Source organism: Falco cherrug, chromosome 4 (genome assembly GCF_023634085.1).
Source record: "Falco cherrug isolate bFalChe1 chromosome 4, bFalChe1.pri, whole genome shotgun sequence".
In the NCBI taxonomy this organism is placed as follows: domain Eukaryota; kingdom Metazoa; phylum Chordata; class Aves; order Falconiformes; family Falconidae; genus Falco; species Falco cherrug.
In genome coordinates, this window is record NC_073700.1 from 36,341,890 (window position 1) to 36,366,644 (window position 24,755).

The 24,755-nt window shown below is 38.2% G+C and overlaps 1 long non-coding RNA gene across 3 annotated transcripts in view; it reads right to left on the reverse strand.

The window, feature by feature from the left end:
• LOC114016746 (uncharacterized) overlaps positions 1–24,755 on the reverse strand; it is a 192,481-nt gene that overhangs the window by 75,292 nt on the left and 92,434 nt on the right. For all 3 annotated transcript variants that reach the window (XR_008731664.1, XR_008731666.1, XR_008731665.1), the window contains one exon: positions 2,296–2,437. This is a non-coding gene — a long non-coding RNA (uncharacterized LOC114016746). The remainder of the gene's footprint in view (positions 1–2,295; positions 2,438–24,755) is intronic.

A 24,755-nucleotide genomic window follows, 5' to 3' on the forward strand; every position in this document is an offset into this window, starting at 1 on the left:
ACAAAACCCTAACAAAATCCCAAAACCCAACAGGTGTGTTTGTGTTGCTTATTCATCAATCTCAGTATAGAAAACCTGTCAAAGAACTGAAGAAAGGAACATAGTACATTCCATTATATTGCACTCACTTCAAAAATGGGATGAAACAGAGAAGAGAAAAATGGAAAAGATAAAAGTTCCTTCCAAAAAATTTATGTTCTAATATTCCTGTATCTCAATATTGATTTAAATACCAAAAATATTTCTTTTAAATTCCTATCAATATTTGGAGGGGAAAAAACAACCAGCCAACCATACAACAAACAAGAAAAAATTGCAAAATTGAAGGCCTCTGAAAATACATAACCAGATCTGGAAGGGCATTTAAGTGTCACCATGTCTTTTTCTATTGGCCTTCTCACCTTCTCAGCAAATGTACAATGTGATACTTCTAACTATTAAAATATTAGAGCTGTAATGCAGTAGATTGTGTATTTATGCAGTAGTATTTATGTAGAGACCCTTTTATGTCACAATCTCCAGGGTTTATGTTTTTATCATCTTATGATAAATACTGTTTAGTTCTGGAAAGCCCAGTTTCTGGTCCACAATATAGAAAGAAAAATTTAGAACCACTAGGCTCAGTATAAGGATCCTCAGTGGTTTATATATTGTTCATTAAATACATTACAGAAGTTTTTGCTTTTAAATCTAGAGTCTGCTTTTTCTATGAAAGCTCCTTAAATGATACCTGGCCAAGCTATACAAGCTATCTGTAAAACACTGTCTCTGACAGCTTTTACAGTGAGTTCACAGGTGCAACGGAACTTGGGGAACATTCTCAAGTTTTCCAGCTGAGCAAATACTCAACAATTCATACATTCGCTTGAATCCTTCACACCTTGAAGATTCTCTTCAGTTCATCCCATTTGAAAAGTTATGGGGTTTTTTTGTTTTTCTTGAACCTAATTCATTTTTTTCTTCTCCTTTTTCTGTGTTTTTTTCCAGAAACAAAAAACACGAGCATTCTCTCTTTCATCTGCTTTCAGTGAGTTAGCAATGGCATTTCCCCCCAAATATATATAAAGTTAAATCTGAAGGGGGGAGACCTGCAAAAAATGATCTTAAACCCCATACAAAATCCCATTAAATGTGCATGATCTAATTTCTCTACAAGTTTACATTTTTGCCTTCTCAGAAAGGATTAAAACCCCTCCACTTTTCTTGTAACACAGAAAACCTGTACCATGTCATTATTACTGGAACCATAATAAATGTGTTGTTAATTTTTCACCAAACATCTCATGACTAACCATAAACCTTATATCAAGCTGAAGGAATGTTACATATCTGACCATTTAGCAGCAGTAACAATCCATCTGTTGTGCATTATTACTTCTATGAAACATAAACTTAATTTTAAATTAGGTGATTAAATAGTGGCATAATTCACTGAGATGTTAAAGAGACAATATTTTGTTTGTGGTTCCCGCTGTTTACCTGTAATTACATTAGCTGAAGCTTAGGGCATAACTATATGAAGTCCTTTAATGACTGGAAACGAACACCAGGTTTTGTGTTTAGAAGTCAGAAGAGTAACAGAGTTTTGGAGATAATAATCTCGAGGGAAAAAAAGTAAGTTGATACTGTCATTCCATGTGATGTCCATGGACACTTTTGAGTGATAAAGTAGAACAAGATAATGATTGTTTTTTCCACCGTGTTACTACTAGTGAAGCACACTAGCCTTCCACTTATAGCCTAATACGGGTACAGGTATTGCAGGTCTGAGTGGTGGGATGGTAACACCACCTTACCAAAAATGTTGAAACTATTTCATTTCAAACACATAGGGGTTTTCCACATCCTATGAAATTCTTCCTTTCACCTTTTCTTACTTTACTGATTAAACCACAGGCAGATTTCCTATTGACTTAACTCAAGCAGAGAAAAACAAAAGATGCTTTTTTTCAAATAAAAACAGGAAAAAATGTTTATGAAGCATTCTCAGAGATTCAACTTTTTTCCAAATATCAAACTACTGTATTGCTGGCAGGGATATGCCATGAAATAGGATGAAGTGCAAACACTCATTATCTTTTGGTTCCACTAGGCTGATATCCTTCACGTTTGTTGGGCCATGGCCTTGCTCTTACATACTTGCTTTTGTACGTGAAAACTTTGTGTATGGAATGGATTGTCCCTGTTTAACTGCAAATCCTATCACCCAGATTGATTTATATTTGAGCCTGAAGCATTGCTGCTACTGCTAATAAGCATACTGCCGGGACTGTACCAGGACCCACACCTACTTACCGTCTGAAGATCCCATGAAGTACAGAGCTCATTGCATGATTCAGGCTTTGAATATCACCTGCAGTGTTATTGGATCTTGTGACAGCTCATCCACAGCACATCAAAAGCTTTCAAGCTTGATGGAATTTCTGATGAAAAAGTCCTGTAGGATGCAATAGGAATGTTACCAAATATAGGTCATGTGTTTTAAATGTCAATCAGCTTAATAATATAACCAGCCTTTTCAGTTCTGCAAAACATGGTAGCAGCAGTTGTACGTGACTCCTTTGTACCAGGCTCTAAACCTACAAAAATCAATTTTTGCCCTAGGCAGCTACTACATAACTTTATGGAGTCACCCTGTGGAAGCAGGAAGAAACGCAGAGGACCTATGCTGGGTGCCCAGGAGATCAATAGAAGAGACAGAATATATAAGTGGTGAGCTCTCTCTACTTCTGGGTGCTTTAGTGGGAGGAGAACATTTAATTTAATTAATGTTCTAGCCTGAAGTATTCAATAATAAACAATAATTAATTTAAATCTCTCTAAAACTATTAGCAAGAGAAATCAATGTTTGTGTTACTTATCTTAGCTGAACTAGTGTGTGATGCTTCTTCCTAACTTTAAATACCATGAAAAATATGTGCAGTCAAAGCCTAGTTCAAAAGCTAAGAAGTTAACAGGAATCTTCTCATTGACCTCAGCAGGCTTCAGGATGCTTAAGCAACTTGTAGCTGCACAGGAAGGAGGCATAAATTCACCAGTACTTTGCTCCAAAACATGACTTAAAAAAAAAACAAAACAAAACACCAAACAAAAAACCCAAACCAAGAAGAAACTAAAGAATTGGGACACCTAATATTTGGTTGAAGTGATCATTTAATTGCAGGCTGTAAATGGTGTCTACTCACAGTGCAGAAAACCTGTGCTTTCAGAAGTACGAGGAGACCATAAAAAAAGAACAACAAGGTGCAGAGTAATAATGTCCTCCCTCTGCTCAACTGCTGAGTTGGAAGGGTGCCTGTTCCTTAGCATTTTGTATGATTTTGTGCCTGTTACATATTCCGCTGCTTAATAAATTTATCCTGACAAAGAAAGTATAATCTTTCCTGAGATAGCATAGTTATTATCTTCCCCAGATGATGAATCTGTTTTCTTCTTTTGGAAGTGGCAGAACAGAACACCAGCCATAGCTAACCAGTGGCTGGTGCTAGGGATTCAACCATTTTGAAGTAAGCATTACAGTTTTTTATTATAAGGAATTGACAAAGTTGTCTTTGAGCTTCTCTTTATTACTCCCTGGTTTTGCAAATTTTATTTGCTACTAGGAAACAACAGTTCTCATTACATTTGCTGTAGGTGATGTCAGAACGTCCCCATCGAAATGGCTCATCAGCCTCGTGCATATCCCTGTCAGTCATGCCACGGGCACATCACTAAGGCAAGACAACCTGAAATGTTCTTATAGCTACATAACTGCCCTAATAATGACATGCAGCTGCCTGTAGCAGACTGCCTGTAGCAGCTGATAAATTCATAGTCTACTTGCTGTCCGGTTTTCACTGTGCTGTAATAAAATGCTATTGACAGGTGTAGATATAGGGGTGAACAAGGTTCTGCCCCTTGGAGTTGCTTGTCATTTAATGACTGTATCGGGAATGCAGAACCAAGCAGTACAGTAGGGCTTTAATGAAATTTTGAGCAAAACACTGCTAACGTGCATAGATCCAGGCTCTGACACATCCTGCAGGATGAGATATTCAGCCCAAGGAAATTACTGCACAGTATATGTTTGGCAAGTATGGATTACAACTGACCTGCCATCTGGCACTAAAGAAAACAGTGTCACTCTTCCAGCATAGAGCAGGCACCGGGGAGCCTGTGATTACTTTGCTAGACAATACTTTGCTTGAATGAAAAATATTGCACAGCTTCATTAATTGTATATTTTAACTCTACATGACTGTAATAGTTTGCCGTAAAAATAAAGTTTATGAAGCTGAAGTACATACCAGCACAATGGAAAAAGAGATGGGAAACCTACCACTGAGAGACTCATTAATTCTTAATTTTTTTCTGTCTTGAAAAGGTAGGAAATTGCCAGTATTACACTCAGTCCAATAATCATTTAGAGAGAATCGCATGTAGCACCCTGAACTTCAAAACAGAAAATTGTACATTAGATGGAAAGCAGGAAAAGTCAGCAAGCCCTAATGCCAGGAAAAAATCTATTTTCAAGGACATGGCCTTAGCAATAGAACATAGAGAAATACCACAAAAGCTTACCAGAAGTGCAACACTTATCTGTAGAAGTGACGCTATTATCTCATGAAATCTCAAAAAAAGCCCCATTTCTACAAAGTTGATTCAAGGCTGGGTATACTTTTTATAATTTTCTCAAATTAGCTCTTCTATCACCTCATCTGAGCATTACTGTATTATGTTGCTCGAAAAAAGGATATCTTGGATTGAGTTCTGAATTCGTTGTTCAGGCAAACCTCCTGTTATGTTTCCTGACTGACATTGTGTTATTAGCAATTATCTCTGATGGCCAAAAGAAATTTACTAAACCATAAAGAAAGTACCCATTCCAAAGGTATCCCAGGTAAGTTGATGGGAAAAACAGTAAATGTGTATTTGAAGAACAATGTAAACTCCCAGCTGGAAGTCATAGTAGGGAGCCTTCTCTTCTGCATGGGATTCTTCTAAAAATCAAGACCAATAAACAGGAGACAGAAGATAAAATTTATCTTTAGACTTCGAGTTTTAGCTGAACTGTATAAATAAATAACACCAAGTTACTTAATTGCTTACATTTTGAATAGATGTATCTTCCCCTCTCAGATCCGATGAATATAATGTAGATGATCGAAATTAAATACAGCATGAATCACTTCTTACACAGAATGTCAGTTCAAACTGATATTATTAGGGACAACATGCCAGTCCAGCCATTGCCACTGAAGATGTGCAGAACCTTTAGTACCTGTTTTTGGCAGAAGCGCAGCAATTTTAGTAAAGATTCCTGAAAATGTGCCTAGCTTTCCCCTACCATTCTCACAAAATGCTACCAGCTGCAGAGCCTTTTTTTTATTTCTATTACTGATAATGTACAGACTAATTTCTGCCAAGACAGTAAACATAGAGAACCAGCTTCTTCACTGAAAACAGTTCAATAAAATTATGCCACAGAGAATCTGCCTGTCAGCCTTGCCACAATCTGCCAAGTACATAATTCAGACACATCCATTTGCCCCTCCCCCCCAAGTTAAAACTTTCGGCTCTAAATACCTTTTTGTTTCATTGTAGATTAAGAGAGAATAGCCACTTCCAGTTTTGTAAGTGAACACTTTTCCCCTTTTAAAAAAATCAAAATTTGTTCTTGAAAGAATACAGAAAAGATGAAGGAAAAACTCCTACAACTGAGTTTCCCACCTACCATTTGTGTTACAAAGATAAGTAAGGAAAACATAGATGTATGTATCTCTCTTTTCCATAGTTCTAGCCAAAATAACTATGCACACAAAGCTAACAAAGAGAAAAACGCAGCTGGGAGGATTATGCTCTTTCAGGGTAGCAAACCTGTAGTCTGAAGTTTTCACAGCTGCTTCACATTTGCTTTTCCTCAGCAAACAATAATTTGGAGATGAACTGGCAAAAAGCTAATAGTCACTATAAATAATATCCTCTTAAAATACTCTCATAGAAATCTAAGTAGTTATTTTTACTTAAAGCCTTTTTAATATAGCACAAATTTTCAAGATAATAAAGAAAAACTTGTACAAACATGGTAGGTCAGTACCTACAGCTGCAGTACTCAATACAAGACATAAACAGGCACATTACCAGAAAAAAATAGATGCTATAGTATAAGCTGAATTTAGGTACCTCAGCATTAATACACATATATAGAAATATTAATTGTTGTAAACACTGTATCACCCGCAGTCCGTTTTTAAGTAAAAGTCAGAAGAAAAAGCCTTCAAGGTAATACTATCTGTATTACTAAAAGAATTGGAGAATTGACACTGTACCTATGTGTATACACCAGTACTGGAGAATATAAAAATCAGACAAAGACAACATACAAAATTCTTCTAAATACTATGTGCATTTGAAACACAATCCTATTTTTGAAACCATGGTTTTGATATTCTTTCCATTCTGTCTCTACCTTTGTAAACCCAGGCACAGTTAGAAGCCGTAGAAGTAGTAAAGCTGCCTTGGTTATGGCTTGGCTGTTTTATTTTATTGCATTATGTCACACATTCCTCTATAACAAAAAGCCACCGAAACAGGACAATCTTGCAATAGAGTTGCTGCCTGGTAAGCTTGATTGCTGCTTTGTTTTCCTACCTGTCCTGTGACTCCAATGACCTTTATCATTAGTGCAGCACAAGAGGCAGGATCACACATAGGTTATTTCATCTACCCAGGACAGGTTATGTGAACAGTCCCCAAGGAAGTGTTTTATCCTCACTTTTATCAACTAGGTCTGCTCCGTGTAAATCTGTCAGGTTACCCGGGTTCAGGGAAATTTACTGCTCAGCACAGCGGCGGCAAAAATTGGGTCTTGAAAGAAAAGCCCTGTGATTGCTTTCCAGAGCAGTTCATTGAAGAGCTGCCAAGATTTCATTTCTTCGTACAAACAGAAACTGGCCCTCATCCCTCTGTCACTGCTTGTTTCACATGGTGAGGTGGAGTGTGCTAGATGGTGGCAAAGAGAAGGCAACAAGCCAAGGTCTAAGACAGCACAGTACTTTAAAATGATAAATGGCATTAACTGACGGATGCCTGCCGCAGCTCCTTCACCTGTAATGCAGATGACACTGAGTCTCCAAATGCAAGGAACAAAGGACTAACATATCTTAGAGGTGATGTTGCTACATGGTTATATCAGTAGAGGACCTCCTCTGTAGATATTTAATTATTTTTTCAGTATATTTAAACTACCATTTCAAACAATATAAACGAGTACAACAAAAACTGTATACTTCTCTCTTGTCCAAAGGTCCAGCAAGCTGTCTCAAAGGCCAGCACAGCTTTGGCTAACTGGCACCAAAGGGATCACAGGAATTAGCGACCCCATTAATCACAATGAACAGGGAGCAAATGTTAATTTGCTCATACTAACACACAGGTCTGACTTTGAAAGTGAGGTGAATAATGAACTTTCCGGACTCTGCTGTTAATATTGATGAATCTTAAATAATGAACTGCTCAGGACTTGCAGTCCCTTTTAGGAACAGTCTCTTCTTCACGCAGTTTTGAGACACTCGTGCCTTTTCAACAGCATTGTGTGATTAGAAACAACACCAGCACACACCTTCAATAGCACTGCTGAGCTTTAGAAAACTGAACAGCAGCACCAGACAGTGGTTCCACTGAATCAGGGTATTCCTGGCCATTGCTTAGTTTCCTTCATACGCCCCATATACCATACTATTAGATCTAAGGGAGCACTGCTTTATCTGCTGCTATTCCAAAATCATGGTCTCACCTTCTTCATATTAAAATTATCTCATCTCTCTACTTGATCTTTCATCTCACTTTTCAACTCAAAATTAGCTTTGGTAAAATTAATGAATACCTGAAAAGGAGTGTCAGTAGTATTTTAGATTGATTTTTAGTCTTTGAAATCCCTCAGAGGAACCCCATGTCATACTATGAGAAATTATTATTCTGCAACAGTAGTGAAATGTTTTTTACCATGGAATACAGAATACCAAACTACTCATTTAAATAAGCAAATAGATATATAAGCATGAGCGATTAAGAAAAAAAATCTTAGTCTAAAAAAACAACAGAAGTGTGGTTTCACATCAGTTAAAGACAATCTACTGCCCAAAAGAAGATCTGGGGGAGGGAGTGGTGGTTAGGGGTTGTTTAGGGCTTCTTTTATAGTTTTAGAGAGATACAGAGGGTATTTCGGGATTTTACATCTGAGTTAGTATTAGCTGCAAATACACCGTGTCCAAATCAACATCCATGCCTAAGTCACTTCTATAATAAAAAAAAACCATAACCGCAAGCATATGAAAAACCTGAATAAGAGAAGCAATAAACCAGTACAACTGATTTCTTTCTTTATACAGCTTACACCTGGGAAAGTCTATTTGAAAGAACTTACTTAAAGAAAAACCTAAAAATCAGGCCCAAGGCACTGGATGGATAAGCATCATTTATCCCTAACGCTTCCACAGCTGAGCCAAGGTGGCTACCACAGCAATGATGTTAGCTGGTCTTGTGTTTCTTTACCACCAAACACTCTCCAACTGTTGCTGTCCTCAGCCTTCTGACTTCATGTACATCAGTACACCTACTACAGCCACAAGGTACTGATTATACACGTAGGCAGAATATCTTTATTCTTTCAGACTCCAAACTTCAGCTGACTTGCTTCTGAGCTCTGAAAATAACACGCTGCTCACTGCCTGTTTCTCAGCCCTCACAGATGAATTAGATCCTTTTTCTGAAGAGACAGACTACCTCATATTGGGCATGAAATAGTAAACAGCTTTCAACCTCGTCCAAAGTCATCTACACAATATGCTAATGAGAAAAGATATTTACTCCAATTTCCTGAATCAATGAAATGATAAAAGCTATCGCTTCTGAAAAGAGTTATGGTTCTTTCATAAGGGGTGTTCTTACCAAATAATTTGTTTGGCAAACCATCCGATACAATTTAAAGGAAAATAAATTTAGTTTTTTGAATACACACAGATTATTTCCTATTCTTATGTTAAGCTTGTTCATTCTGGCTTTTCCTTTACACTGCATACTCCTCTTAAGACTATTCACTCTTCTGTCAAATACTGTCTTTTCTTTTTCTCTCTGTTCTCTTATCTCCAAGGCTCTACCTTGCACCTTCTCATCATCATCTCATTCAAAAAATTTTTGATGGCCTGGAACTGAAGTTTTAAGTTCGTGAGAAATAAGCATTTCCCAATTAGAAAGAGTCATCGACCTTGAGGAAAACCTAGTACACTGATGCTTCAGAACATGTTTCTAATTGTATTTATTTCCAAATGTTAATGGGTTTAATTTCAACCAGATAATTCACTTTCATCAACAAATGTTACCTCCCGTACCAAATTACCTAAGCAAAACAGCAGCAATGCCACTCAGTGTCTACAGGTCACTGCTGGAGCACCTGAAACTCCATACAAGTCTGACAGTGGTAATCCATCATACCCTGGTATCATTTGACACATAACTTCCTCGCAGTCCTTCATGTTGTTGGCAATACAAGTTGAGCATTAACAGAGAGAATGTCCTTGTGGCTGGCAGAGAATTCAGTAAGTAATTCTTTTGCTTTTCCACAGTGAATTGCCATGTAAAATAGCAAAAAAACTGTTCAGTCCTCCTAATCTCTACAAAGGGCTTCAGGTTTTCAGAAATCTGATATATCAGCAACAGTTTCCTCATCTGCTCGCAACAGCTGTCTCCTTCCTTGGGTATTTACCTCAAGCAGATGGGTAGAAACCCACGCATTTGGTGGATGTTTTTGTTGTACATAGCCCTGGACTCACACACAGGTCTCATTGCAGCTTACAGCACTCCAGCCCAGCCCAGCCCAGCCCTCGCTGCTGTTCCTGCCTCAGGGCAATGCGGGATTCTGCAATGACACCAAAGCTGAACAGCTGGCTAAGGTCTTGCCAGGGGTCTGTCATCTTTGATAACAGATCCTTCCTACTTCCAACATTCATCCTTCTACTGCTGTGTGCTTTCCATTACACATGTATTTATGCGCATTTAAAAACTGAGATTTTTTACTTCAGAAACATCTTAATTAAATAAGTATAACAAGATGGCTAACATTCATCCTGAAAGAAACTACAGACCTAATCATAAGGTGAAAATGTGAGAAACGGGAATAACCAGTCTTGGATTTGGTTAAAGGCTTCACAGTCAGCTGGATGTTATTTCAACAGCTTTTTACCCCTTTCCTCAGTGATTATAACCACTTAGAAGAAAATTATAATCAAACTTTTCGAAGGGCTCATTTTATAAACTAGGCCCAATTTGATTCATATCCTCCATCAGCTTCAGGAGACTAGAAATCAGCCATCATTACCATCTGACTTCCATTTTAGAGAATTTGCTGTTCCCACAAAGCCATTTGCAACCACACATCCTTGCTGTGCCTGGTGTTCAAAACCTTCATCATCAGTGAGCTCTGGGGTTATTTTAGCCCTAATTTTTCTGGATGCCCCTCACACCTGCCAATAGCAGTTTTAGGCAAATCTTTACAGAATTGACTTTCTAAAAAGGGGGGGAAAAATACATACTTGAAAAGCAAACCTGAAGCTAAGGATAGCATAGTATGACTAGCCAGCTGTAGTCAGAGTTTAATATTTCCAAACATAAGCCCATGGTTCTGCATGATACCATATACGTATTTCAGGATAGGAGTGTTAACACTGTAGGGGGAAAAAACAGCTATAGTAAAGTAATACTTCTTTCCTTGAGAATTAACAGAAAAGATATCTTTTAAAAGAAACTTTAAAGAAGTATCCATTAATATTATGTGTGTTTTGATACCATGTCTTACTTTAAGGTAATAAGTTCTTTATTTCTTTTACTAACAAAGAGCAACTGCAGGCTTCCAGTTACGTGGTTTTCTTTGTTTGTTTCTTTCTTCTGCTACTCTTGATTAACTAGAAAAAAAATCTGAGAAAGATATGATTGTGTGTTTCACTGCTGTTTAAAAGGTCTGTAAACAAAAAGCTGAAGCAGTTTTTAAAAACATAAATGAGTAAATCATACACAATCATCTGGCTTTCAGAATGAGAGAGAAACTCTATGCTTAATGATCAGTTGGGCTGGCAAAAAAAAAAAAAAAAAATCACACTGACATCTCAAGTAGCACTTGGTGAAAGATGGAGGAATGAGATCTTTAGCTCTCAATTCATTTTCAAATCAGTAAAAATGTAGTATCATCAGGATCCTACACTTGTTCAGTATCTTGGAGGACATAATCAGAGGCATGAAACAGTCAGAAAAAGATACATACCTACTCCAGAGAATAAATATAAACATATACAACTGGCTTTTTGGAGTGAGCAGACCGAATAGAAAGCAAAAGCTTATTTAAGATTAAACCAGAGGTGTCATCCAAAGTTTACAGGCCTGTAAAATACACCGCCTCTCCCGGCTCGTTCTCCTGGATTCTGCCTTCTCACAAAAAGCTCTCCAGGGATACATTGTTTTCTCCCAATTCCCTTTACTTTTTCCCAGCCACTCCACTCTCCAAAGCATGAACTGAACTGCCTGACACTTCCCTTTCCAGCACTCTCACAGATGAATTTCTGTATATATTCCTACTGACTTCAGTGACTACTTTAAATATATCACTGCTGTGGCTGACTCAGTGGCGCATTCCGCTCACCTCTGAGAGCTCCATGGAAGCACCCCAGAGAGAGCAGTCTTAACCTGCTTCAGGACTAACAGGCATCCCGACCCACCTGAACTTCTGCAGTTTTGGTATGGAAAGCTCGCAGGTACCACTGGAACGAAGTGCAAGAGGCACTGAAGAGAGGCAGCTCCCTCTTCTTCTAGGTCCCACTGTTATCCAGCTGCCTGTTTGCCTCCCAGGCCCTTCAGGGCTCTGCAACCTTTGGCAGTTTGACACTGAACTTTTACTCATACAGGAAAAATCAGAAACTATTACAAGCTTTCCATGTACTTTTAAAAGAAAAAGGGAAGGGGGCGGGGGGGGGAGGGGGAAGTCAACATGATGCCTGACATGAGACCAAGTGAACTGGATGCCCAAACAACTGAATTTTCAAAGAGAATTTTATATGCTCCAACTGTTTCAGCTCCCCCCACCCTGTCAGCCCCAGCCATTTCCCAGGCGTGTGCTGCGGACAGAGCCCAGCCATTCTGGGATCAGGTGCTGCCTCCAGGCAGCATCGCTGGGAAGGCGTTCGATTCATGGTGCAGCTTTTGAAATAGACCTCTGGAGCACGTCAAATACTGTTAATGCCTGTGGTGCACTTAGATGGAGTGATTTGTATCATGTTAGGATTCAAATTGGTTCAACCTTTGCCATATAGGTTAAGATTTAGAATTAGTTTTGCCCCATAAAGCTCAGGTCAGTAGAGTAATTGGTGCCAATATGAAATTGGAGTAATCGAACCGGAAGGGCCAAAACAATACAAGGAAAACCTACTCCCAAAAGCTAAAGCTTTAACTGAGAGAACAAGTAAACGAGCATGTGAACAAACATACTATTCTTCCATTTTGTTTTTTGCTATAAAAAAGTACCATTTGCCAAAAAAGGTTTTCCTCAATATTTTCTTTTATCTTCAGGTTTGTTCTTATAACTAAAAGGTATCACTAACAGGTGAAAACTAACTCTGGCTTGTTCTATTAATTCATTAAATAGGCTTTAATGTGCTTGCTAAGCAAGGCCCACGATACCTTAACAGGAACTTAACTGTGCAGCCTACCCATATACAGGGCAAGAAGCACCTTCAGTTCTTTAATGGCTGCATGCTTGGCAACTCTGCCAAGAGGAGTGTTTTCCTTCCTACAAATAAAAAAATACATTTCTTTCTCATTTACCTCAGTGTTTAAGCCATTCACAGCAAAGAAAAATGGGCTTGAAATTGCCCATTTCAATCAATGGTTATTAAATAGTATATCTACAGCTACATCTACATGACACTATTATCAGTTTCATTGATTTCACAGAGAATTTATCCATAATCCAGAGGATGCTGGAGAGGATTAGATAAGAAAAACACAAACACGAACAACTCTTTGCCCTTTGCAGCATCTACTCTCAACCAGTCTGTTTTTAAATCAGTGATCTCTATTCATATTTGCAGGATAAATAAATAAATAAGAACCAACGGTACCTCCCAATTAGCAGTGGTGCAGTTTTTCCCTTCGTATCTTTAAACATCTGCAAGTTCAACACAGCAGTGTGAGCCAAACCAGCCTATTGGACCTGCCTGTGGCCAGTACACAGGGTGACAGCTGCTTTTAGAAATCAAAATCTCACTAGGTTGAGTACATCCCGTTTGCATCACCCCTGAACATCCACCTTGTACTGTCAGAGGGATGAGCTTCTCCTATGAAGGACAAGAGATTCATTTACGTATCTGTAAAGGTTTCTGTTGCATCCCCAATCAGTCTACACTGGAAATTGGAATTGGACTATATGCCTCATAAGAGCAAGTTATGATGAAATTCAACATCAGTATAGAACAAGAATATTATTCAAGGTTTGAGAATGCCATTGCATTCCAGTTTGAGGATGCCTGGGGACTAATACAACTCAATCCATTATAATGCACTACAAAACACTCAAATTTTATGCTAAGTAAGTTTGACCTTGCTCTATCCTATTAATATCTATTCTGCCCCATTAATATCAGCTTTATTAAGCATAATGACTCCAGAGCATTTCCAAAGACTTCACAAGTTTGGAATTGCAGAGATCATTCCCATTTGTTCAAAACAGGCAGAATTTACAAGTCTTTCTGGACACAACGTAAATTATGAGTTTGACAGACAGAGGTAGATATTCTAAAAAAAAATGTTTCCGGTCAAAATATGTATGGGGGATTTTCTTTCTTGTATGTCTTGATTTACCAGGGGTAAATTATGTTCATTGATAATGCATTTGTATATTAGTATTTAGAATTAGTATTGCTAATGGCTTGCCATTAATTTGAAATTAATTACTGTTATCTTGTCACAAGGCATGGCATTTTATTTTTTAGACAAACTGCTAAAAGCAGTTTATTCAAATGGAAGACAGTAACATACATGAGATCAATGCATCTAATTAATCTGGCTGACAATTTTGCATTTTGAATACTAGATGGTAAGAATGGAAGCAAGCTGGAATTACTCAGTAATTCAGTGGGCAGTAAGTAAAGCAAGTATAAAATAGTCATACAGGAGGATATAGACTATGTCATCAGTGAGATGTTCCCTGAAATAGGTATTATAGAAAGGCATGTAAAGGAGACGATAGGAACATTCTACGCTGTGGATTTTGCAGCTTGAAGCAGCTGCATTCGGTAGCCCCTCTGGAACGGCTGAGTCCAAGCAAAGCGATCTGACAACAACTTCATGGCTACAAGAGTTGCTTTAAAATAGTGTGCTGCAAATCTGTACCCAATATAATTAATATTAGCTATCCATGCAAATCCATGAGTGTCCATACAGACAGTTAGTGCAAAATAGCCATGGTAATGTAAATTTATAACATAATTTACAGTGCATTAACTTCTCTGTGTCAAAATACTCACAGTATTAACAATAGTTTTGCAGACTTTTGGAACCAATGCCAAGCTGTTAAAGTGTTTGCCAACTTCATGGTCTGTGTTCCATATCTAAGTGTGTCTCAGAGGCAATTTGTGCAGAGCATAAAACACAACCAGAGGTTATAATGATAGATCAGTGCCCTTCCTTAAAATTGCGGTCTAAACCAGAATTATAGGCAAGCTGTACAGACTAATCCCAGTACATTTTTTCTGGCTCTAATATGTTTAAACCTCTTGTGTTATCTACTATTAATGGATTTTTACATTAGTACCTCATGACATTTTTATGGAAAATAATAACATCAAGTAAATACCTGTTTAACTGTGATTTAGGAAGCACAAATATTTGTACAATGTTCGTGTTCAAACATTCCATGAAATCTGAAATTGCTTCAGAAAGAATCAGACCGTAAAAGAACAAGCTTTGTTCCTCTATCTGTTGTTCTAAAGTAATAGACCGAATATCTTGTAGAAAATATTTGTACTCCTACCATACATATTATTTTAGTGACAAGCTGATAAATGTTTCAGTCATTATCAACAGAAAATAAACAGGAAATTAGCAAAAGAGCTTCTCATTTCCTCTATAAAGTGTTGGTCAAAAACCTACAGCAATATAGATAGGCAACAGGAATAAACTGTATTCCCACAGACACATTTTTCTTTGTGCTGTGTCTGTTGAAGACCTTTATGGATTATTTTTGTACAGAAAATTCAAAGAGAATTCAGGGTTTTTTACTAAATATAAAAAGTCTAGAGTAATACTGTAATAAGAACGTGTGCTGAACTGACTCACTGGTGACATTAAGATGAAAATATAACGAGGTTCTGCAAGAACATTCTTGAACTCACAGCACAATAAGAATAGATAGACTATGGAAGCATAACCCTCCCAATGTTAACAGTGGAGAAAACAAAAAAGATGGCATTAGTAGAAAATCTAAAGGAATAAAATGGACAAGTTTCCTTGCTTTGATAGCAGTTAAAAGTATATCAATACTTCTAATCAGTCCATACAAACACCAGGGCAGAGAAAGACGTCTAGTTAGACAGTAAAAGGAAATGTCATTTATTGGGGTAAAAAGCAAAAAACCTGCAAAATATGGACTTGAGAAGACAGTCTGACTTTTTTTTTTTCTTTTGAACATTTACCAAATATAACCATTATCATCTAAGATGTAAACAAACACTTTTAAATCAATAGACTTGTCTCAGGTATGAACCAACTGAAACAGGATGTGGATCCACACATCACCCAAGGAAACAGTTACACTAAATGAATGAGATTAATTTACTGCTTTTCTCTTTGCTAACTTTGTGCACATCCCATTGCACATACTGCATGTTTTCCCTATGTAACCTGTTAACCTTCACTGTTTACATTAGATTTTTAAGATACTTTTCCCTCCCTGCTTTTCTTATTTCCAACATACAGCAACAAAAACGCAGGTCCCTGCTGCAAACTTCTTCCATCACACCTCCATTCAGGACACTTGCCATTTTCTTTCCTCACTTGAAAACCACGGCCAGAGGAGACCTCTTCCCCTCAAGTCAGCTGGACACTGAAGCCCAAAACATGAAAATGCCTTGGGACATGCTAGTCTGGTGCATCTTTTCCTGTCCTGCAGAGGCACCAGTCTCTGCTTCAAAGTTTCCAACACAGGTGGGTAAGATCCAATTGGATTGTACTGACCCTGACAGTAGGTCCAGGGATGGTGGAGAGGCTAAGAGGTGATGCTACAGACCCTCACAGTAACAAAGCATGTGTTACTTGTTTGAATTATAATATTTCAGCCGGTAGCTCTCATAAAAAACGGACTATAAAGCCACCAAAATCTCAGTCAATCTCATGTAAAAGATACTGCACAACAGGGAAACATTTCCTATCGTACTACAGGTTTGTTCCACTCTCTTCTTACAGGTTATAATCACATTGTGTACATAAAATGCACATAAGCAAGCATAGGTACGCACACACAACACATTCACAAATGTCTTAAAGACTCACTGAACCCAAATACCTACTGCAAGGCACGTGCAAGACAAGAAACAGCTAGGTTACCTGCCAGCGAGCAAAGCTCTTGCTTTGCGTTTAACATGGTTCGTGTGCACAAAGGGGAAGAATGAACCAACAACCTTCTATCAAGTCTTTCCACACTCCCCAGTCAGCATTAAGTTCTAATCCTAAAGAGATGGTGTTATCAGGGCTTGGTGTTTGCCTGTGATTGCTCTTCTCACAACGGAAGATGCAATCAGAGGAAGAATTTATGTCCTGTAATTCTATGAATGGATACGCTTCTCCAGTAATTCCTTTAGTAATTACTTATATAAAGTATGTTTTTTTCTAATTGAAATTCTACAATGTACAGCCATTTATTAAAATATATCATTTACTATGGCATTTTCTATCTCCATTTCATTACTTTCCTTCAACTAAATGTTTTCAGTCACATTTTTAACGCATTTTATTGGTCTGGAGATACTGAAAGTTGCAGGGCAACTTACAAGCATTCAAACAGAAAAGTGTGCTATAAACAGAGAATAAACCAAAGAAGAGGATGTAGCAGGGCAGTTAGTAATAAAAACAGAAACATAATTTTTTACTTCTCCAGAGGTAAAAAGTAGTCCAAAGTAATCCATATGTAAAACAACATAACACTTTCTAATATTCCCCTACTTAATGTAGTCACTCAACTGTAAAGAGCATGTTAACAATCCTAATTAGCATGCTTGCCCTCTAACAAGTATTCCTGAGGGAGCAGTAAAAACAAGCACAATGTCTTCAGGGGAAAAACTAAAAAAGAAATCCAGAAGAACCCATATTTCTTTTTCATTTTTTCATAGCCAGAAAGCACTGAAGACATCATCTCTGTCATTCACACAGCAAATAATTTAGCTAGGTATTAAAAAAATCTTATAATAAAGTTACTCCATACAGGGCTGCAGAGGATAATATCCCACAAGAAGACTACAGATTAGACTGTTAATCAGACTCTTAGGGGAAAACACGTATTAAGGTATTAACCTGAAATCATGCAGAAATTGATGCAAGTTCTCAACAAGCAGAATATGATCAAACTTCCAAGAACCACTTGTGGTGATGACTGCCTGGGTCCAGCCCACAGTGTGCCCCCTGCCACAATACCTGCCACAAACTGGGCAGGCACAACTCTGGCAAACAGGGCAATAGTGGAGCAAGGAGTAGTGGCTACTGAGAGGGAAAAGTTGGGGGAGAGGCATGAGAGAGGCAAAAGGAGGAAAAGACAAAACAGGAGACTAGTCTTCTACTGCTGTGTTTTCAACAGGACAGAAGGGGAAGCCACCACCACCTTTCCAAGTGGAAAGGTGATGTTTCTACAGGACCCTGTGGAAGTGTTGCTAGCTATGACAAGTTGAGCCTGGCTAGCAACCAAGCACCCACCCAGTTGCTCACTCACTTCCCCTGCATTGGCATGGGGGACAGAATCAGACGAGTAAAAGCAAGAAAACTTGTGGATCAAGATAAAGACAGTTTAATAAATGAGGGGAAAAGAAAAAAACACAAGTCATGTAACAGCAATTCCTCACCACCTCCCACCAGCAGATCAATGCCCAGCTAGTCCCTGAGCAAGTGCTACCTTGGGAAGTCCAAACCCTCCCACGTATATTGTTGAGCATGATGTTATATGGCACTGAATATCCTTTTGGCTAATTTGGGTCAGCTGTCCCATGTGTTTCCCTTTTGCTAACCCCTAAAATACTCACTGCAGGGGCAGAACGAGAAGCAGAAAAGCCCAGCACTGCAAGCACTGTTCAGCAGTAGCTAAACCATTGGTGTGTTACTGACACTGCATTACAAATCCAAAGCACACCACCACACCGGCTACTGTGAAGAAAGGTAATTCTATCCCCGCCAGCCCAGTACAGTGGCAACCTGCACTGCTCCAGCTTGCCCAGCCTCCCAGCTCTCCTGCCGGCTCACTGCCCTCTTCCATCAAATCCTGAAAAAGGCTGCCAGAGATCCACGCCTGCGGAGGAAGAGTTTGATTTTAGTGAGAGTAGACAACTGAGATTAGGAATGAGTAATGTTGTGCTTGTAAAAAGAAAACAAGCATCCTGAAGGTTATGTTTTCTGCTGTTTCTGCAGTTGTAGGTCACTTGAAGAGGTTGCTAAGAGCTGCTGAAACCAGACGGCATTGCTAGATTTTTGTGCAAAGTCCCTGTGACTTAGGCCTGTAACTTTGAGACATTAAATATTTAACAGAGACTGTTTATCTTTCCTACAAAACAGTTTGAGGACATCTTTTAAGTACCACTTTATCACAAATATTCCTGACTTGTGAAAACAGAAGCATATTTGATAGTCTTATTTTCAGTTTTATATCTCTTTATATCAAATCCTGGTAACTGTGGGAAAGGCTTAGCTGAAGAGTATTACCTGCTACCCAGCAAGAAAACCTTTCCCCACTTTCAATTGTAAATTACTTTCATAATTGCAGCTGCATCTCTCATTTTTTCTCTAACATGACCTGCTCTGTGAAAATCAATATCCCATTATTCAAGCCATAAGGTGAAGAAAATCCAGATGAGAATGCACAGTCAGTCTGTCCTCCCTGCTTGTCTGGAATGATATGAACACAGTGAACCTTGATTCAGTGGGAGTTTTGCCCATTGATTTAACGTGAAGTTATTTAATAGCATTGTGTGTTTCATTCAGGGGAGGCATACATTTAAATAACTCAAACTATCTATAATGAAAATAACCTATTCTGCTAGCTTATGCTGAAATTATATGAACTTTTTGCTTCTTTCCAGTAACTGCTGGAATAAGTTATTGCACAGATGATTTCAAAGCAAACATTGCCCTAAGCTACAACTTCATAATCTAAAATAAGACTTGGAAGGTGTTTTAAGAACATGAACCAATGGCAGATGTACTGTGTATTTTGCTCTCTTCCAAGACATCTCAAACTTGAGATCATCTCCTTAGAGGCAAGCAGAAGATTTGGCAATGGAAGTCAACACTTAATACTCAGTTTACTTAATCTTTTACTTTGAGAACACAGAAGAGAGAGAATCAAATATAGCCAAGGTAACCGAAGGCACTCCTGTTTTCTATTAGCACAGACTTTGCATCCTTGCCTTCATCTATCAAACCACAGCACAGTTGCATTTAGTGCCATGATTAATTTTGCTTAGAAATGGACCTGCATTCCCAGATACTATGCCACTAACTTTAATAAAGAGTTAATTTATTTCAGCTTCTTGAACACCTTTTTATTTTAGATGCTTGGCATGAGCTACTCCCATACACTTAGACACCTTCAGGTAAGCTAGTCATCTTGATTCCTTTTGAAGTCCATGAACAGAAACCTAGTATTCACCTAAGTTGTTTTAGATGTCAGCCTTAGGATTAGATAAAAGGAAACCTGTCCATTAATTATGAAGGCAATCAAAATGCCTAACTTACCTGTAGATACCTACACCTAAAGATAGCAGAGTCTCACTCAAATCTTATTTTTCCTGAAAGGAGGACCAAAATCCATAGCGAAAGGCTCATCCTCCAAGGCCATTAGAGCCTAAACTTCCCCAACATATGTTCATACTGAAATTCTGAAACTCCTTGTTGGGGACCTGCTGGCTACTGCAACCCCTACAGACAAACTCACACATTCAGCTTCTGAAATGCCAAGCTTACATAGAGAATCATTTCATTTTACTAAACATTTACTGTGGACTTTTATCACATACATTTTCTCCAAAATATTTTTTTGGTTTAGTACCATCAGTTCACAGCAAGCACCTGAAGTGGTGGCAAAAGCTTTTATGCCAAGATCATGTGTAAATATCAATAAAAATTAATTCCCTTCAGCAGAGGAAATTATTCAAACACTGGGATATACACCTTAAGGCTTGATCCACTTAGTTATTTCTATTTACCCCCTTGTCTGTACAGTCTTTATGAATATTTTTAGAACAGCAAAAAAGAGAAGAAACGTAAGCTCAAGGATGACTTGATTACTCCTGTTTGCTCAGGGAATACACATTTTCTCTTTACAATGGGATTTCCTTTTCCTTTTAATAGACTTTGGGTCTCCATTCAGCATACAATACAGGACCAAACATGCATTTTAGTGTAGCATATATAAGCATTCCTGGAGATCATATTTTTCTAGGGGATGAGACACCCAGGAGGAGTACGGCTTCATCAAGTGCTTCCAAATATCACTTTTTTCCAAGAACCACCTCCATTTTCTGCCCTTCAGTAATTTTGCTACTGAGACAGTGTGCACAAAAGCCAACAACATGAACCACAGTTTGATTATTGCGTGCATACAATAAGAAAGGGAAAAAAAGATTCCTGCCACAGTGAAGCTTGCAGTGCAAATACAGGGCACTAAAGGCAAGAGCTAAAATCAACGCTCAGCATGGGCAACACAGAAAACTAGTGCTGAAAAACTGCACAAAGAAAACAAGTGAGAATACTGTCTTCATTTAGGAAGGAAGCAGAAAATAAAAGTAGTATTGGTGAATAATTTCAGGACTTTCCTTATTGAGAATATGATTAAAAAAATGAAATAACCATCAAAATTCAGTGAGTGTCTTGACTTATTACAACCGTTTTCAGTAAGAAGAAAAAATGAGCACTAAGAGGGGAGAGAGAACAAACTCGGTACATCATATTGAGCTATTTCACCACTAAAACCTCAGTGCAGCTCAATTGTATTCATGATATGTATATTAATGACACTGGAGGACTTCTGTGAAATTAACTTGAACTTGATAGTACTTCAATACTGGTCTTCAGCTGTGTGTCAGCCAAATTATAGTCTGTTGGATACTTCCTTTTAGTGTTAAAAATGATTGCCAGAGGGCAGGCACAGAGCAAGGACTCCCACTGCACCTAAAAGAGCCCTCCTATTTCTGGACTGTCAAATTAGCACTTTTCTAGAATTCAAAAATATTTTTAAAAGGTGGTTTTAAGTACCTCTTTTTTGAAAGGGTAAGGTGAAAAACCAGGACTATATTTTGTTATGCCTCTCCCATGCACCTCTCTTGTTTACTTAGAGCTCTTCCTATGTCCGCACCTCTCAAAGCTGTGTTCCTCTCCAGGCAGGATACTGAAGTGAAGAATTGGCATTTTCAGCATGCTCACTCCATCTTGGGAAGTAATGATGTGCAACTAAGACAGAAAATTGCGTTATCACAAGTTACGTACTCTAAATAGCTTTAGAAGGTTGAAATGGTATCTAAAGAGAAAATATCACTAAAGTATTTTCTGCTTTAACAAAATCCATAACAGAGTTTCTGCAAGTCAAAAGATGTCATTAAAGGGCATTAAAGCACTAATGCAATTAATTGATGTGAATAAGCAAGTACTAATAGTTCACAGAGCAGTGACAGCATTTGTACATATTGTCATGCTCAGCAGTCAGGTTCAACCAACCAACATAAACCAAAAGGAGGTTTTTTGATAGTTCCTTCTTTTATTCCTCAAGTTTATAACTGAAAAGATAATTAGTATCTATCATTTATTGGACATTCCTGAGAATATCAGACCATAATTGGGATGGGTTTTTTTAACTTTCCAGAGCTTATTTCAAACGCTTATTTTCCTAAACTTCAAACCTCACATTTCCCAAAAACTGCAAAAACACAAGGGAAATGTAATGAAAAGCTTCAGCTCTTCTTTCTAATTTTCTTTATATCAGCTTTTTCTGCTGCTAAATTACTTCCCCCTGGATGGAACAGGAAGAAAGCTTAGACCAAGCAGATGGTTGTTTTGAGAGTTAACCTACAAACAAGCATCAGCATAAAAAAAATCAGATGGACTAGAGATGACAGCTGCTTGCCTACAACTGTAGGTAAAATCTAATTTGGAGATTTGTTTTGAATCCTTTTGTTAATTTGTTCTTCAGAAACACTTCAGGAAGAGAAGAGCAACTGGAATAGAAGGGATGAGTTAATTCAGAAGTTGGCCATAGAGAAAAGAAATGAAAATAAGTGCAAAGGAAGATAGGCAGGTTTCTTTAAAAAGGTAGAAAGGTAAATATCCTGCCATTTACTCTTCACATTTCAGGCCTGATCCGGCTTCCTCTCATGTTCCACTTTTCAATTATACTGGATCTGTTCCACCCGGCAAAGAATGAGGTGATAGTCCATGGACTGCTCGTGACATGTTTGGAGCCAGTAACCTTTTACCATGTGAGCCAAACTCAAAGATAATGCTCTCCATTAATATTGCTAATGCAATGTTCTTTATTACAAAAGCAAATGATCTAAACCTTTCCAATTTTAAATTGTCTTCTCATCTCAGTGTAGAGCTCCTGCCTCTAGCATAAAGTTCCTTTCCGTAGGAACTCTTGCTATAGCTTTTGAAACTCAACATACCCAGCTACTTCCCTTTCCTCAGTGCTGCCTGTATAGATAAAAAAGAACTAGAGTTAAAAAAAAAAAAAATCATAGATTCAAATGAACCAGTGGCAGCAGCTGGTTAACAGGAATTTTAGAAAAGTAACAGATTTTCAAAGTAACATATGGAGACAGATGCACAAATCCACTGTTTCTTTTAGAAATCTCACCTGATATTAGCAACTGATTTCTGACAGCACAGCTCTAGTTATCTTCTGGTGCTGTTGAATATTTACTCTAGTTGGATAATCAAATATCAGGATCCCAGTATGGATGTGTTTGGGTTCTTCTCAATGGGAAGACACATCGGTATTACCAGTGCAACCGGGATCACCCAGCGGTGTTGGTACTCTGAAGCAAAAGATGATACTATGGTTCTTCTATTCCAAATATTTACAAAAGCTTCTTTTAGTGAAGGCTGAGTGCTCTTAGCCACTGGATAACTGACTTTGGATGATTTCAGAAAGAAACCTCGAACACTTTCACTGCAAGCACTTTTCTTCTTTCACAATACAAACTGTGTAAACTACTTAGGAGAAAGAAACACACACATCATTTCTCTTACACTCCACAGTTCTCTGTTTTCTAATATCCCTTTTGTAAAATAAGTCTGAAAACATTGATCATAAGGAAATTATCTGTGTCTACATCAAATGACTACATCCATACTATGAATTATGACATAACTAATATAGCAATAAGAAATATTTCTCTTAAAGAGTCTCCCTGCCCCAGTTCAATAAAAATAACAGAAACACATGAGTGCTTGCAGTATATTGTTAAAGCAAGATTAGTGTCTCTGTTAGCCAAAGCATGAAGTACCAGTGACCAGGAGCATGTTGCTGCCAGCAGGTTGCTCGTCACTCCCCCACCCCAGTGCGATGGGGGAGAGAACTGGAAAAAATGTAAAACTCATGGGATGAGACAAACGCATTTTAATAGGACAGAAAAGGAAGGGAAAATAATAATAATGGTAAAAGAATATGCAAAACAAGTGATGCAGAATGCAGTTACTCACCAGCTGCTGAGCGATGCCCAGCCAGTCCCCAAGCAGTAGGTTGCTGCCCCCCAGCCAGCTGCCCCCAGTTTTATTGTTCAGCATGACAACACATACTATGGAATATCCCTATGGCTAGTCGGGGTCAGCTGTCCCGGCTGTGTCCCCTCCCATCTTCTTGTGCACCCCCAGCCTCCTCACTGGCAGGGCCTGAGAAACTGAAAAGTCCTTGACTTAGTGTAAGCACTACTCAGTAACCACCAACATCTACATTACTCTTATCCTAAACCCCAAACAGTGCTATACCAGCTACTAGGAAGAAAATTAACTCTATCCCAGCCGAAACCAGGACAAACGTTTCTCTTCAGTTCCAGTGCTCGGAAAGACACATACATCCTGTGTTAGAACAGCCAGTTTGGCATGACAGCTCACAAGGCCTTATGATTTAACATCATTTCAATCATCTTAATCCTTCTACATAGCAAGAGAAATGAACTGGTGTTACACAGTATTATTAAACAAAACAATTTAAACCTGGCAAGTTCAAGGCCCTCAAAAAACTCAGATTATAACTGGCATAACTCTGAGAGGAAGGATTCACAGCATCTGTGAAATGGAGAAGAAAACCCACAAATATTCACAGCTCTGCTTTAGTCTCTGCAGGCTATTTCTGCTTCTGGAGCTATTTGAGTTATGAAAGCCTGTGTAGGGCCTATTGGATATCCATAAATGGTGACAACTGAAGGAGAAGGAGAAATAGGTCAGGACACTATTTTCTTTTGCAATTGAAAGAATTCTTTTTAGAT